Raw genomic sequence first — 16,978 nt, 5'->3', positions numbered from 1 at the left:
GCGGGATTTCCGGCCGGGACGGGACTTCCGGGCGGGGAGCGGCGTGGGGCGCGCGGCGCAGGGCGGGCCGAGGCGCCGCCGCCTGCTGGCGGGAGGCCAGCAGCGCAGGGAGCCGCGCTGTGCAGCGTTGTTCACAATCCGAAAACAACCCTGATGTGTGTCAGCAGTAAACCGGATAAGTAAACCACGATATATTTACGTATCAGAGCCCTATGCGAACATAAAAACCGAGAGGACTACCGTTGCAAAGAATAATCGAGATGCATGGTAAAAAGAAAACGTTGATTGAAAAAAAAAACAAAACTAAAAACAGGCATAAAATAATTCTAAATAAATTTAGAGAAGAGCTAACACCTATCCTGCTCAAACTCTTCCAGAAAATTGCAGAGGAAGGTAAACTTCCAAACTCATTCTATGAGGCCACCATCACCCTAATACCAAAACCTGACAAAGATCCCACACAAAAAGAAAACTACAGGCCAATATCACTGATGAACATAGATGCAAAAATCCTAAACAAAATTCTAGCAATCAGAATCCAACAACACATTAAAAAGATCATACACCATGACCAAGTGGGCTTTATCCCAGGGATGCAAGGATTCTTCAATATCCATAAATCAATCAATGTAATACACCACATTAACAAATTGAAAAATAAAAACCATATGATTATCTCAATAGATGCAGAGAAAGCCTTTGACAAAATTCAACACCCATTTATGATAAAAACTCTCCAGAAAGCAGGAATAGAAGGAACATACCTCAACACAATAAAAGCTATATATGACAAACCCACAGCAAACATTATCCTCAATGGTGAAAAATTGAAAGCATTTCCTCTAAAGTCAGGAACAAGACAAGGGTGCCCACTTTCACCATTACTATTCAACATAGTTTTGGAAGTTTTGGCCACAGCAATCAGAGCAGAAAAAGAAATAAAAGGAATCCAGATTGGAAAAGAAGAAGTAAAACTCTCACTATTTGCAGATGACATGATCCTCTACATAGAAAACCCTAAAGACCCCACCAGAAAATTACTAGAACTAATCAATGATTATAGTAAAGTTGCAGGATATAAAATCAACACACAGAAATCCCTTGCATTCCTATACACTAATAATGAGAAAACAGAAAGAGAAATTAAGGAAACAATTCCATTCACCATTGCAACGAAAATAATAAAATACTTAGGAATATATCTACCTAAAGAAACTAAAGACCTATATATAGAAAAACTATAAAACACTGGTGAAAGAAATCAAAGAGGACACTAATAGATGGAGAAATATACCATGTTCATGGATTGGAAGAATCAATATAGTGAAAATGAGTATACTACCCAAAGCAATTTATAGATTCAATGCAATCCCTATCAAGCTACCAACAGTATTCTTCACGGAGCTAGAACAAATAATTTCACAATTTGTATGGAAATACAAAAAACCTCGAATAGCCAAAGCAATCTTGAGAAAGAAAAATGGAACTGGAGGAATCAACCTACCTGACTTCAGGCTCTACTACAAAGCCACAGTTATCAAGACAGTATGGTACTGGCACAAAGACAGAAATATAGATCAATGGAACAAAATAGAAAGCCCAGAGATAAATCCACGCACCTATGGACACCTTATCTTTGACAAAGGAGGCAAGAATATACAATGGATTAAAGACAATCTCTTTAACAAGTGGTGCTGGGAAATCCGGTCAACCACTTGTAAAAGAATGAAACTAGAACACTTTCTAACACCATATACAAAAATAAACTCAAAATGGATTAAAAAAAAAAAAAAAAAAACCCTGGTGTCTGCAGGAAAACTTTGGTGTCTCATCTTAAATGAGGTGGCAAGCAGCTTCCAGTGAACACTAGAGTCCAATTGCCTGGCTTTATTCCCAAGCTCCACCAAGTCCCAGCTGTGTGACCCCATGGAAACGATTTAATCTCTCTAGGTCTTAGTTTCCTTATCTGTAAAATGGACATAGTGATAGTGTTTACTTTGGTTATGGTGAGATTTTAAAATCAGTCAATATATCTTTTTTTTCTCTCATTGCCGTGGCTAAGACTTCCAGAACTATGTTGAGTAAGAGTGGCAAGAGTGGGCGCCCTTGTCTTATTCTAGAAAAATGGTGCTGATGAACCTATTTTCAGGGTAGAAATAGAAATGCAGATGTAGAGAATGGCCTTGTGGGCACAGTGGGGAAAGAAGGTGGGACGAAATGAGAGAGTAGGATTGACATATACACTACATATATCTGTGTGTAAAACAGATAGCTATTGGGAGCTCAGCTCTGTGCTCTGTGATGACCTAAAGGGGTGGGATGGGGGGTTGGGAGGCTCAAGAGGGAGGGGACATATGTATACACGCGGCTGATTCACATTGTTGTACAGCAGCAACCAACACAACACTCTAAATTAATTATCTTCCCATTAAAAATAAACAAAAGATGAAAATTTAAAAATATTGGTCAATATAAGTAAAGCACATAAAAGAGTGTCTGGCACAAGGCAGGGGATCTGTCTCTCGTTATTGGCTCAAAAGTATTACTATAAATTAAGAGACCTCTTCAAGGTTATGTATTAAAATCCTGCTTCTTGATTATCTCAAAGAATGGAAAACCATACAGACCATTAAATGGATACAGACCATTAAACTGGCTCATGATCACACTCAAAAAAAAAAAAACAAAAACAAAACTAAAAACAGGCATAAAATAATTCAATTAAAATTCAAAAAGAGAAAGAAATATTTGGTCTTGGATGCAAAGGTATTTGGTCAAACCAAAAACAAAGCAGCTAATGACCCCGCCTGTTTAGAATGATGGGTCCCTCCAGGTTCTCCCACAAGCCCACAAGAGGGGCTCGTGAGCACAATTACAGTATCACTTAAAACCTTACGGATGATGGTAAAGAAGGCTCCGCGCTTTCTAGGGGGGTGGATCCTTGGGGAGGGGCGTGCACGGGCACCTGGGGGGGTGGCATCGTGGGAACCGCGCGCTGATCGCAGGAGCCCCGTCCCGCGCTCACTGCTCCGGCCTCAGGCCTCCGGGCCTCAAGGCTCGGGGTGAAGACGCCCCTGTCCTTCACTGGTGTTGCTCAGATTGCCGGGGTGATGGTCCCCCGTTATGGTGCCATGGACGGCCACCCGCCAGCGTGACCGGTGCCCCCAGAGTTCAAATCTGCTGGCATTCAGGGACCTGACCTGGTGTGGAAATAGGGCCTTTGCAGATACGTGGGTGGGAGGAGGCCCTGCTGGCCTGGGCAGGCCCTGCGTCCAAGGACAAGGGTTCCTAAGAGAGGGAGACTGGAGTCCCAACTCCAACCCGGGAGACCCACCTGGACGTCGGAGGCAGCCATGAGGACTCAGGGGGCTGGGACTCCCAGGATGGTCCACAGCAGAGGCTGGAGGAAGGTCCGCCTGGTCAGGACCTGTCCTGCAGCCGGGGGAGCCCACCCCGCCCACACCTAGATTCCCAGCCTTCAGCCTCAGCACCCAGCCTGTGGATGTCTGCTTTAAGGGGGGTGGTTTGTACCGGGAAAGGAGCACAGCATGGGGAAGGCGGGAGCTGGGGCCCGCAGGACTCAGGGCTGGATGGTGACGGGAGGACACCCGCATGGAAGTGCCAGCCAGCGCTGGGGTTCCCATCCTGACCTCGCTGCTGCATGACCTGCAAAGTGCGGATCAGCGCCCCATCCCACAGGGCCGCCATAACAGTGAGTTTTGAAGTAACTCGTTCCGCAATGAAACGGACCCCGTCCCCCCGAAGCTCTGCGGGGCCCTCCTTGCTGGCCTGTCCCTCTGGGTCACCTGCGTGTGGCTGCGGAGGCCTCCCCAGTGAGGGCTTGTGTCCCGAGGGTTCACCCGGCCGGCAAAGGCTGGGCCGGGAGCGGAGACCTCCCAGACCAGTGTCCACAATTCCTGGAGAGAAGTGAGGGGGAGGACCTCCTCCCAGCTGGCACCCTGGGCCTGGGGGTGAGGGGCAGCGGGAGGGGCCCCCGACCAGGTCCCCCTCCCCAGGCTCTCCTGTCCTCCAGTAATTTCTCTGGTGCTGACTGGGGGAGGGAGCCAGCCAGCCTTGCGCCCACCCCTTTTAACAGGAACCAAAAAGACCCTGAAGCTGGGAAAGACTGAAGGTGGGAGGAGAAGGGGATGACAGAGGATGAGGTGGTTGGATGGCATCACCGGCTCCATGGGCATGAGTTTGAGTAAGCTTCGGGAGTTGGTGAAGGACAGGGAAGCCTGATGTGCTGCGGTCCATGGGGTTGCAGAGAGTCGGACACGACTGAGCGACTGAACTGACCTGACCTGACCTGACCTGAATCCCATCACTCGCTCCCTCGGCGTGCTCTGGGAGGGGCTGGTACCCGGCCAGGCTCGGGGTCAGCGGCACCCACGTCCTCCGCCTCTGCTCTGACAGGGGCCCGGCTTTCGCTCAGGAGTTTTCTTGCTCTGAAGTCACGACTTTGAAGACCTTGTGGGGGCTTAACGTGGGGGAGTCTTGGGGGTGTTTTTCAGGCCCAGGATCCTCGGGGAAGGCGGCCTTTGTGGCGATTCTGTCTGCCCCACACCTGGGGAAGCTGCGCCTCTTGGAGCCTCAACAGGGCCGCAGGCCTGGGGCGCTGGATGGAACCTTTTCCCCTGATTCTGGTGGGAGGGGCTGGCCGGGGGAACAAGGGGGCCTGGGCATCTGGCTGCAAACGTGAAGGAGCCCACGGATGACACGGACAGATGAACGGGCAACGCAGGCACAGCGTGTGGAAGGGCCGGTGTCGGCGTGTGTGTGCTGTGTGCGCAGGCGCGGGCCAGAGGTGGGGCTGGAGGAGTGGGCGAAGCCAGGGCGGGGGCGTGGCCTCAGCTTGATGCTGGGCGCGTGGGGAGCCGGTGAAGTCGTGGGCAGAGGCTGGGTGACCAGGACGGGGCTGCGTTTCGAAGCGACGGCCGGGCAGCTGGCAGGGCTGCCTGCGGCGACTCAGAATTGATGGGTGGACGGAGGCTGTTGCATCAGACGCTTGCTCCCCGGCCTGGAACAAACTGCTGGCTGCTGACAGCTCTTTAAAATAATAGCATGGATGATCTATGAAGAGTAAGATGATGCACAGCTGAAGCCTAACCTTCTGCTCTGTGTCTTAGTCCGTGCGGGCTCCTGCAACCGAACACCATGAATGGCGGCTGAAACTTCAGATGTCCACTCCCCGCGCCTCTGGAGCTGGCAGTCGGAGGTCCAGGTGCCCCGACCTGCTATCTGGTGGGGACTCGCTTCCAGGTTCACTGGTGGCCATCCTCAGGCGCTGTCCCCACCTTGGGGGAGGCTATGGGCCCGTCTGGGGACCCGGGTATAAGGACCCTAACCCCATCATCAGCACCCACCCCCACAACCTAATCACCTGCCAAAGACCCCACCTCCTAACACCTTCCCCCTAACACACAGGCATTTGGGGGAACACAGACATTCAGTCCAGAACATTCAGCTTCCCAAACTTTTTTTTTGTTTTAATTTACCTATTGCTTATTTTTAAACGTTTTTTTTCAGGTACAAAAATAATTCATGTTCACCATAAAACCCTGAAATACCATGGTTAGATGTGTGATGAAGAAAGGGGAGTCCGGGGACTTCGCTGGCTGTCCAGTGACCGAGACTCCGAGCTCCCAGTGCCGGGGGCTCAGGCTAAATCTCTGGTCAGGGAGCAGAACCCGCAGACTGCATCTAGGAGCTGGTGCAGATGACTAAGACCCGGTGTGGCCACAGAAATAAATACTAGAAAAAGGGGGGCTGCCTCCAGCTCTTCCCCCCAGAAACTCGCTTCCTTCCAGAGAGTCAACGCACGTGTTAACTGGCGTTTCGATCACTCTTCACCAAAGTAGGGCGCGTTGCTGTGCAGTTGCCCGTCTGCTCCTGGGTTTCCCACCTCAGGAACCTCCACAGACAGCAGCGCTGCCTGGGGTCCTGTTGGAAGCGCAGCACGGCAGGTCCTCCCAGACCCCGGGGCCAGAATCTGCATCTACCAGCTTCCCAGGGTCCCGGCCCCCTCCCCAGCACTGAGTGTGGGAGACCTGCTGGTTCTGGGTCCCTCATTCTTCTCAGTGGGTTTATGGGCATAGTTTATGGAACCAATCCACTAATGGTGAATGTTCGTTTCCTTTTAAAAACATGCGTACCGCACCATTCAACAGTGCCTCAGCAAATGTTCCTGTGTGTGGGGGCGTCTCAGTGTTTTACACAGTTACCACCCTACACATTTTCTCGGTGTGTGTGTGCCAAGTCGCTCCAGCCGTGTCTGACTCTCTGCCACCCCATAGTCTGTAGCCCTCCAGGCTCCTCTGTCCATGGGACTCTCCAGGCAAGAACACGTGGGTGGGTTGCCTTTTCCTACTCCAGGAGATCTTCCCAACCCAGGAATCAAACCCGCATCTCTTAATGTCCTGCATGAGCAGACAGATTCTTCACTGCTAGCGCCACCTGGGAATCCCTGCTTAGGGAAATTGTATAAATATATTTTTTGAATGAACAGATAATGTCAATTTCCAACCAGAAACCTGGGCCAACTCCTCCAAATAGAGAGTGTGAGTGTTGTAGCCACGCGTTCTGGGAAACAAACTCACTCAGAAGGACAATGCAGATGGTGGAGTGCAGTTTATTACACCCGAGGGCCCAAGGCAGAGTCTCCTCTTAGCCGAGGACCCGACCAGTTTTTGTGAAAACCATATATACCCTACGTGTACGTGCTCAAACCCGCCCCCCCAAACTCCCCGAAACTAGTCTGAACAAAGGAAAAGAAAGATACAATCCAAGCTAACCCGCGATTCGTGTGCCTTAAGCCTAGGTAGTTAACAGTGGACAGTTATCAATAGGCCTGTGCTCATACCCCAATAAGCACAATAGAATTTATGACTCCATCTGGTTACATAGATAATTAGGGTATTCTTTTAGGACGGAGAGTCTAGGTAGGAGCCCTGGGGCTCTTCCATGGTTGGGGGGGGTGGTCTGGTTTTCCAGCTGGTATGTCGTTTCCATAGATACTGGGCGTACAGCTCAAAGTCCACAATCCAGCCCAAGATGGAGTCCTGCTTTCAAGGTGGAGCCTGTTCTGTCGGTTTCCTCCTTCATGAGGACCTGCCTGGGGAGTCCTCTTGGCCCACCTGACAGGTGGCAGACCAGCGAGCCCCTCTGCAGCAGCCTCACCAGCCCGCCTCCTCCCCAGCAGCCAGCCCTCCGACTCCGATAGAGATGGTCCGGTCAGACCCAGGCCTGCTGCCCCAGCCGCTGCCCCGGCCCGGCCTGATCTTGTCTTCTGCAGTCCACTCGGCCTGACAGCCCACGTCAGCCCTTCCGGTCCCCCCGACAGCCGCCGCCCCCTCTGCCAGGGCTCCTGGGCCTGGCCTCCCTGGCGTCCCGCGTGCCCTGTCCATCTGCCGTGGCTGGAGCCGTCTCCCTGCCTGCTGCTCCCGTGGGACCCCCGTCCCAGGGGAATCCTGTGGTTCCCTCTGCGTCTGCGGAGGCAGCAGCTTGATTCCGGCTTCTTCAACTTCCTGCGGCCTGTTCCCAGCTCCAGGGCTGCCTCAACTCCAGGCAGGAAGCAGGCAGTGAACGAATGAATGAATAAATGAGCGAGTAAACGCCTTCAGATCCTCCTGGGGCCCAGACAGGTGCACCTCCACATCCCCAGTCCTCTCCTCTCATCGTGTTAAGAGAAAGGCTTCCCAGGTGGCGCTAGTGGTAGAGAGCCCCCTGCCGACGCAGGAGACTTAAGCTGTGTGGGTTCGGTCCCCGGGTTGGGAAGATCCCCTGGAGAAGAGAATGGCCACCAACCCTAGTATCCTGGCCTGGAGAATCCCAAGGACAGAGGAGACTGGCGGGCTACAGTCCAGGGGGTCGCAGAGGGTGGGACGGGACTGAGTACTTAGCACCCATGCATGCTTGTTAATTACCAGCTGCATGTTTAGCCAAGAGCAGTGGGGGCCAGGTGAGCTTGGGCAAGGGGGTCAGATGGACCGGGAGGCCCCCGGGGAGGGTCTCCCAGTGAAGGCGGGCCTCTGATCCAAGCTTGTCCTCGGGCCAGAGCGTGTGGTTTGTTCTGTTCGCTGCAGGGTAAGCTCACCAGGCGACACCCACTCACAGAGGACCAAGGAGCTGCCCCCAGGTCGTAGACCTGGGCTGACATCTCTGCCGAGTAAAGCAAAGGGAAAAAGCCGTAGCTGTACTTCGTGATCTTCAGTAGTTTTAGTTTGCAAGCCAACTATTCGTCACATTAAGACGTTGATCTATAAATAAAATTGAAGGCAGTGATGCATCTGGGTCTTTGCAGGCCTCAAGTCGAGGCGATGATCTGTAAATATATTTGTCTGTGTCATTGATCCCTTTTTTATTAATGTCGCGGCTTTCACTGTGGTTATCAATTTCATTCCGGATTACCAAAGTCCTTACAAAACCTTTGTTCCCTGGCGTGGGCTGCCTCGGTCCGCGCTTACGCGTTTGAGTAACATAAAGTCACATCCACTTCTGGCTGGAGTTCAGCTGTGTCGTTAATTTTCATTAGCTCTTCCTGCTCTTTCTATATACTTCTACCCATTTTCAGTGTATTTTTCTATTAACTGGAGATGCTTCTCCTTTGTGGAGCGCACATGACCTAAATGCTCTTGAAGGAGGGAGGTTACATTTCTGACTCCAGTACTTTGGCCACCTGAATGGAACAGCTGACTCACTGAAAAAGACTCTGATGCTGGGAAAGACTGAGTGCAGAGGAGAAGGGGGCGACAGAGGATGAGATGTTTGGAAGGCATCACCGACTCGATGGACGTGAACTTGGGAAACCCCTGGGAGATGGTGAGGGACAGGGAGGCCGTCCTGGCGTGCTGCAGTCCACGGGGTCGCAAAGAGTCGGACACGACTTGTCAAGTAAACAACAACACATTTCTGACGTGGGCTCACTGTATCTTCTCGGCAAAAATTAAGCCTATTTTGTTAGTTATGTAAGATTTCTATTTTTTTTTATTAATCTTTTTTTTTGGCCGCTGGATCTTACTTCCCAGAGCAGGGATGGAACCCGGGCCCCTGCGGTGGACGTGCACAGCCTTAGCCACTGGACCAGGAAGTGCCCCGGCCTCTCACTGCCGTTCAGTGGCGTCTCTGTGGTCGGCGCCACAGCGGGCTTTGTGGTCAGGCGGTTCAGTATCATGTTTCCCGTGAACATTCTGCACGAGGCCATCCAGCCTAACTCCGTGTTGGCGGTGACTGCTGACACGGGAACAAGGGTGTCTGCTGCCTTTAGCTCTATTTTTAAAACTCTTTGTCTTTCTAGACAGCTATCAGACTTATCCTGGTTACACTGTATTTTGCTTATATTAGAGCAAACTGGTAAAACTTGGATGTAAAAAAAAAAACACGCGCAAAAACACACACATACACACACACCCCTGGAAGGCTGCCCTTTCAGACTGCATAATGCTGCTCAGTGTCATCGCTAGCTACACGACCAGCCTTCCAGGTTACGCAGACCCCAGCCTAAAGGCAGATACCATTTTCTCCACTCAGAACCCCCGGGACTGTGATAATAACCAGGCAGATCTTATTTTTTCTAAATGGAAATAGTTTTCTTTTGATTTCTTTTTATCAGAGTAAAATTCTCAGATACTATCAAAAAGTTTGAAAAAGAAGGCGGGAGAAGCCGCTGCCGTCAGTGTCTGCTTGTGCCCCCCACGTGGCTCGTGCCTGGGCATCCTGGAGCAAGGGGCTTTCTCTCGGGCCTCCCCTGGCATGGAGGTGGGCGGGAGCCTAGAGGGTTGGTGCCCCCAGGGGCAGACCTCGGCCCGGCTCAGCTTCTTCCCCAGCCAGACAGGATTGGAGGGTCACTGGGCACGTCCAGCTGCCCACACCCTCACCGGGGTGCTCACCATCCTGGCAGGACCCCCACCGCACTCAGACCTCCATCAAACCTGACTCGCTGAGGTCCCTGTCTCAAGGTCTGCTTCTGGAAGAATACAGCTCAACAGAGCAGTTAAAAGAAACAAAACCTACTGCTAAGCATCAAACAACGATCCAGAAATAACCAAGGGAAAGTTATTCTTCCTAATTTTTCTAAATTCAAACTTGGTTTCCTCCTCCCTCAATCCCAAATTCTTTCTTACACACACACACACACACACACACACACACACACACACACACTGGGGAGAAGGAGAGGGGGTCCTACTCTGTCCTTTCTGTTTCCCGAAGCCCTCGCGTGCCGGGGGAACAGACCAATTGTGAGGATGGGGTCCAGCAGAGGATGCACTGACCCCCAGGGGCGAGGGCAGGGCTGGCAGACAGACACACCCTTGGGCATCTCAGGCGGCTTCTTCTCCCTCCGAGCCCAGAGCCAGCAGCCTTGGTCCCAGCTTCCTGCTGGTTCTTCCCTCTTCCCTCTTCCCTGCCCCGTGCTCACAGCGACACTGCCTCAACCCACCCAGCCCCAACCAGACATGACCTCTGCTTTGAAATTGACTTTGGGTCTCTTCCTCCATGTTCCCAGATGTCTCCCCGGGTCAGAATTCCCTGGTACCCGCGTGTCGGCCCTTGCCTGTCTCTCCCCAAGGACAGGACCTGGGAGACACTTGTCTGACTCCTTAGAGGCCTCCAGAACACGCATCCCCCGATGGACTGAAGTGGAGAGGTTGTCAGTGTCCACAGCGGCAGGGTGGGGAATCCCTGGTGGAGTCGCTTGGCTCTCAAGGGTCCCACGGGAAGTTGTGGGCTCATCGTGATTATTTTATTTATCCACACTACAGCATTTTTCATTCTTTGGGAGAATTTTTAACAGGTCCTTTAAAAAAAAGTTATTAAGTGGTCTTGTATTAAACTGTTGTGCTAATGCGATTTAGCACATAATGAGCTTAGACGTTAATTGTTCCACGTCAGTGGCAATAAGGTAATGGTTCACAGTCAGGGCGGGTTTACCATGAGCTGGGCAGTAGTCTAAGTTTTGAAAAACACGTCAGTTCACTTAGTGTCCCCAAGATCCCAGGAGGTGCATCAGACACAGGATTGTGGTCATCCCTCGGCTTGCAGGGGAGGGGGGGGGGTTGGGCGAGTCAGCGCAGACGGTGCTGGCTGGGGCTTCCTGGCGGGCTACCTGGGGACTTCAGGGGCCTTTCCATGTGTTCCCTGAAGGACCAAGCGCTGCTCGAGTGGCGTTATGCTGGTGAAAAATGGGCCCCTCTAAAAACACTGATTCAACAGTGTGAATACTTATTAGGTATTTAAGTCTTTGCATTCACCCAGCAATGCTGCTGCTACAAAACATCTTTCTTATGTTGCTTCCATAACATTTATACTGCATTAAAAAAATAGCAAGACAAAGAAATAATGACTACCCGGAAGAAAACAATTATCTGTCACCTGGCGAGCGATTTATCGGAGGTTGGACCCGTGGCTTGGGAGACCCGGGACCTGTGTAGACAGCATAATCTTCTTATTAGTAGAGAGTGAATCTTCAGCAACAGTCAAATGCCACCTAAACACCAGCTTTTCAATGAGGCATGTTTTAAACAGCGTGGTTGCCAAAGACACACCCGTAAATCGAGAGACCAGCGTCAGTCAAGGTCTCGTGTTACCCAACCGCGTGTCTCCTTTGCGAAAAGCGTGATTCATCTCTCGGGTGCCAGGAAAGTGCTCCTTGTGGAGAGCGGGAACGTGCAGCCGAAGGCCCCTGGCCTGGGCAATGCCCGCTGGCCCTCGCCACCTGCCACCTGTCTGAGGACCACGGAAATGTGCACATGTTCTGTCGTTCAGAGAGCAATTTCTACAGGTTTTTAAAGAGCGGACATTTATACTAATATGTATTTTGCTTCTTTGTATTCCTTCTGGTCAGATGGTAAGAGCTGGCTTGTGCCACGAGACAGGCATTTCTCTGACCACAAACCGCATCACCACTAGAGCTTTATGGTATCAAGACTAAAAGCCTCCGGCGTCCACTGAGCGGGTGGGGAAGGGCGCCTATCTGGTTTGGTGCTAACCTGGGGGTGTTTTCAGGATTTTACTTGGAAAACGAGGCAAGTCGAACCTTTTGTTTCTCAGTTGATTTCCCCAAAGAAAATAAATAGAAAATAAATTATTTCATTTGAGTAAGTGGTACATTTAGTACCGGAATTATGGGAACACTGTAGTGTTCAGCTAGGGAGTATTCACTCAGAGTTTATGGAACGGTTGGTAGAACTTTTCACAGCATTTATTGATCTATTTCTGGCATATGAATCCCCAGACAGGAACTGTCTATGGGCCAGATTTTACGACCTCAATATAGATCCAAAGCTTTTAATGCACCTTCTGCCTTTGTCATAATGTCACTGAGGAAATCAGAGTGGGTAGGAATGGCCCCCTGACATCAAATTCCATGTTTAATTATGGTAAGATGGCTCTGTTTTACATGGCCCTCACATCGGAAGGTTTGAGAATAGTTCTTAGCTGATCTGGCCATGTGGTCTCTGAAATTAACTAAACTGGAGACCCTCCTTTGTGCCAACAATGCAGAACCACTGCTGTGTTCCAGGGCCTCCGGACACAGCTAAACCTGCCCTTCCGCTACTGCCAAGAGAACCGCCACAATGGCATCACGCCAACACCCAAACAGGCATTCTTGTCGGCCTGTGTGTGTGCGTGCATGAGCTTAGTTGCTCAGTCATGTCTGACTCTGTGGCCCGATGGACTGTAGCCCACCAGGCTGCTCTGTCCATGGGATTTTCCAGGCAAGAATGCTGGAGCGGGTTGCTATGCCCTTCTGCAGGGGATCTTCCCCACCCAGGGATCAAACCTGGGCCTCCTGCATTACGGGTGGATGCTTTACCATCAGAGCCACCAGGGGAGGCTTTATTGAGGTACCAATGATGAGCAAGACTCTTGAGAATCCTTTGGACTGTAAGGAGATCCAACCAGTCCATCCTAAAGGAGATCAGTCCTGGGTGTTCATTGGAAGGACTGATGCTGAAGCTGAAACTACAGTACTTTGGCCACCTGATTCGAAGAGCTAACTCATTGGAAAAGACTGTGATGCTGGGAAAGATTGAAGGCAGGACAAGAAGGGGATGACAGAGGATGAGATGGCTGGATGGCATCACCGACTCAATGGACGAGTTTGGGTAGGCTCCGGGAGTTGATGATGGACAGGGAGGCCTGGCGTGCTGCGATTCACGGGGTCATGAAGAGTCGGACACAACTGAGCGCCTGAACTGAACTGAACTGAATGATAAGCATATAAAACACACCTATGTGATGCACTGAATTTGGTGAGTCTGGAGATTATTCCTTTCCCACAGTCAGTAAACTTATCCCTCACCTCCCAACTCGTCACGCCCCTCTCTTTTTTTGTGGTAAGAACACTGAACATGAGACCTACACTCTTGGCTAATTTTCAGGGATTCGATAAAGTAACGTTCAGTGGGGGCACCACGCTGTACAACAGGCCTCTGGAAACCGCTTCTCCGGCACACCTGAGACTTCATGCCCGTTTGCTCTAGGTCTCCCCCCAGCCCCCGGCTCACCGTCCCACCCTCTGGTTCTTCGAGTCTGATTGTTTTAGATTCCTTGGGTGAGTGGACTCATGTGGGGTTTGTCCCTCGTGACTGGCTTATTTCACGTACCATGATGTTCTCCTGGCTCACCCAGGGTGTAGTACAGAAGAGAAGATAATGTATATTCTTTTTCAACATTGGATTGTGTTTGATTGTGTGCATCCATTTTCTTTATCCACTTGTTAATGGACACATGGATTGTTTCCACATCCTGGCTGTTGTAACCGATGTGGCAATGAACTTGGGAGTGCAGAGTCCTGAGGCCTGGAGTAAGCTGTTCCCACACGTGCAGAGACTCCCCCTCTACTGACGTCATTCACCGGATGGTTCACTTTTTACTAGAGATGAGCCCACATTGACGCATCAAAGTCACCCATTAAACACTAAGTCCCCACCCGCCACCCCCTCCACCCTGACCCTGGCCCCTGGTATCTATTAACACCAAAATACTTCCTGACTCTATGAATCTGACCATTCTAGGTACCTCATATATTTTTAATTCAAGTAAAGTTGACTTACAGCCTTGTGTTACTGTGTGGTGTATAGCAAGGTGATTTGGTTACATGGCCCACTGGTAAAGAATCCGCCTGCAATGCAGGAGACACGGGTTCGATCCCTGGGTTGCGAAGATCCCCTGGAGAAGGGCACGACAACCCACTCCAGTATTCTTGCCTGGAGAATCGCATGGATGGAGGAGCCTGATGGGCTACGGTCCATGGGGTCACCAAAGAGTAGGACACAACTGAGCAACTAAACCACAGCAACTTGTGTTTTATATTTATTTATTTAGTCCCTCAGTCGTGTCCCACTCTTTGGTGACCCTGTGGCCCGCCAGGCTCCTCTGTCCATGGGATTCTCCAGGCACGAATACTGGAGTGGGTTGCCATTCTTTTCTCCAGGGTTACATATATAACTGAACATACGTTCTTCTTTTCTTGGCTGTGCTGCCAGGCCTGCAGGACCCCAGCTCCCGACCAGGCACTGAACCCGGGACGCGGCGGTGAAAGCGCCGAGTCCTAGCCATTGGACCAGCAGGGAATTCTCTCTCTATATCTGCTCTTTTTCAGCTTCTTTTCCATCACAGGTTATTGCAAGCTATTGGATAGAGCTCCCCGTGCTACACGGCGGGTCCTTGTTGCTTCTCTGTTTTGTATCTAGCACTGCGTATCTGTTAATCCCAAACTCTTAATTTATCTCCCCCGCCCCAGCCCCTCTGATACACATCGGTTTGTTTTCTGTGTCTGTGAGTCTGTTTCTGCTTTGTAAATAAGTTCATTGTATGGTTTGTTTTTTTCAGATTACGCACACAAGTGATATCATGCAGTATTTGTCTTCCTCTGACACGCTGTGTGTATCTTAAGTCAGTACGGGGTCATAGGTGCATATGGCTTCTTGGCTCCCTTTTCTTGTTTCCCTCGCTCGTCTCCTTCCTGTTGCTGGCTTCCCAGTTAGGTCTGGTCCGTCTTGGTTGACCTTCAGGCTACAAACGAGGCCCTGGCTCTTGTGTCCTGCGGGGCTCACCTGCGCCCGGCTCACTGTAGGGGAGCGGGGTGGGAGCCCCGGGGCTCTGATGGGACGACACTTGCCCCGGGAGTCATCTGGAGATGGGGGAGCAGAGTCCAGACGTGCGCTTAACTGTCTCCTCACGTATCGACAGGAGTCTGTGGCTTTCCCCTGACCGAACCCCAGTCTGGGGCAACTCAGAAAGTGTGCTGCGTGTCCCCAGGGAGATCGAAGGGCGATCAGGCCAGGGATCGGCCGCTCTTTTAGGGACCCCTCAGTGCTAGAACGCTGAGCAAGGAAGGGTCATCCCTTGTACTATCTTCGTTTTTTTTTTTTTTTTTAATGTAACCATATATTTAGCACTTGGTTCCACTTCGCAACACGTAGGCCCAGATCATTCCTCTGGAAGCTGCAGAACGCTCCGTGACAAGGTTGCATCACACGTGGGCTTGCCCTTCTCTCCCGAACAGCTTGTGTGTGTGTCCACGAGGCGGGCTTCCTGGCTCCCTCTTTCTGCTTCCCGGTTCCGACTGCTTATTAACTTTGGGCTCATCCCTGAGGCCAGTGTTCCCAGTGGTTAATGTCTGCTAACCCTGTGACATAAAGCTGCCAGGAGGAGGCTTCAGCTGGTTTACTGCGAGGCCTTTTTGAGCCATAGGTTAATATATTAATGAGGACTGTGGTGGCTACCCCACATTAAATAACGGCTATGAGTGACTGGAAGAAAAACATGCTTATGTTCTCCTGCAGAGCCTGAGATTGATGAGAATGGATCACTCTGCCAAGAGAACTCAAAAATATTACAACCTTTTATTCCTCTGCAGCTCAGATGACTGTGTCTTCATTTCTACGTTATTGCAAAAAAAAACCCTCTCACGATGGTTCTGAGCTAAAAACATATTAAATCATCACGTTAATTATATCAAAACAGCCCACTGAGACTCTGTCCCTAATCTGGTTTAAACTTGGCATCTCCAGCTCATCCAATATTTTATTTCTATGCGGGGTCATATTAGTCAGTTGGGCAGGAGCGGCTCTATTTATTTATCTTATTAGTTTATTTTGGTCAAGTAGTAAATTATGATAGAATTATGATAATGCCTCCATTTATACATATTTCATGACCACATACAAACTTGATGTGTAAAGTCGAAATAGAGCAGAACGACTGATACTTCCACAACTGTTCCCTCCGCTTTCCCAGAGGAATTTAAGCGGCTCAGGATATTCTGGATTCTATTTTTTTCTCCAAAACGCTCCCGTTTTAGTGTTTTGTTTGCGGCATGACCGCTCTGTGCGAGGAGAGACAGGAGAGTCACCGAGTGTGACGATGAGCTTTAACTGAAGGGAAAAAAGGTGTGGGTGGGGGTGGGGCACAGCTCGGGCCCCAGGACTTGTCTGTTGCCGGCAGGTTTCACCCAGGATGCCCAGGGAGAGCAGCCGGGGGGCCCGGGCCCCCGGAGACCCGCACAGGCCCTCAGTGTCTCTAGGACCATCCAGGGAGGCACATGCAAACCCGACAGCCTTCCTCCAGTTCCTTAGACTCATTTCCTGGCAGCCTCCCCCCGACAGAGGGGCTGGTTATGCTGACCCTCAGGCTGGGGCAAGAGCATCTTTCCTGGGCAAGGCATCCCAGGGCACCTTCATTAACACGGGAAATCTCTCATGGCTCAGGCTCTGGCCCTGAGCTTCACGGCTCAGGAACTCGACGGCAGCAGAAGTCCTAGGGTGCGTGGGTGAGAGGGGCCTGGAGCTGTCGGGGAGTGCTGCCCGACCCCAGGCAGGGGCAGGGCTAGGCTCCTCGGTTCAGGAGGCGAGGGGGGCAGGCGTCCCTCCTCCAGTCTGTGGTGGCCAGAGCGCAGATGAGAGAGGGCAGGAGAGCCAATCTCCACAGCCACCCGGGATGCTGCCACTTCAGGGAACCACCCAAGGGTCTG

The sequence above is a fragment of the Bos mutus genome, chromosome 4, assembly GCF_027580195.1.
Source record: "Bos mutus isolate GX-2022 chromosome 4, NWIPB_WYAK_1.1, whole genome shotgun sequence".
In the NCBI taxonomy this organism is placed as follows: Eukaryota; Metazoa; Chordata; class Mammalia; order Artiodactyla; family Bovidae; genus Bos; species Bos mutus.
The sequence above is the reverse complement of the archived record's forward strand: the minus strand, read 5'-3'. Positions refer to the sequence as shown.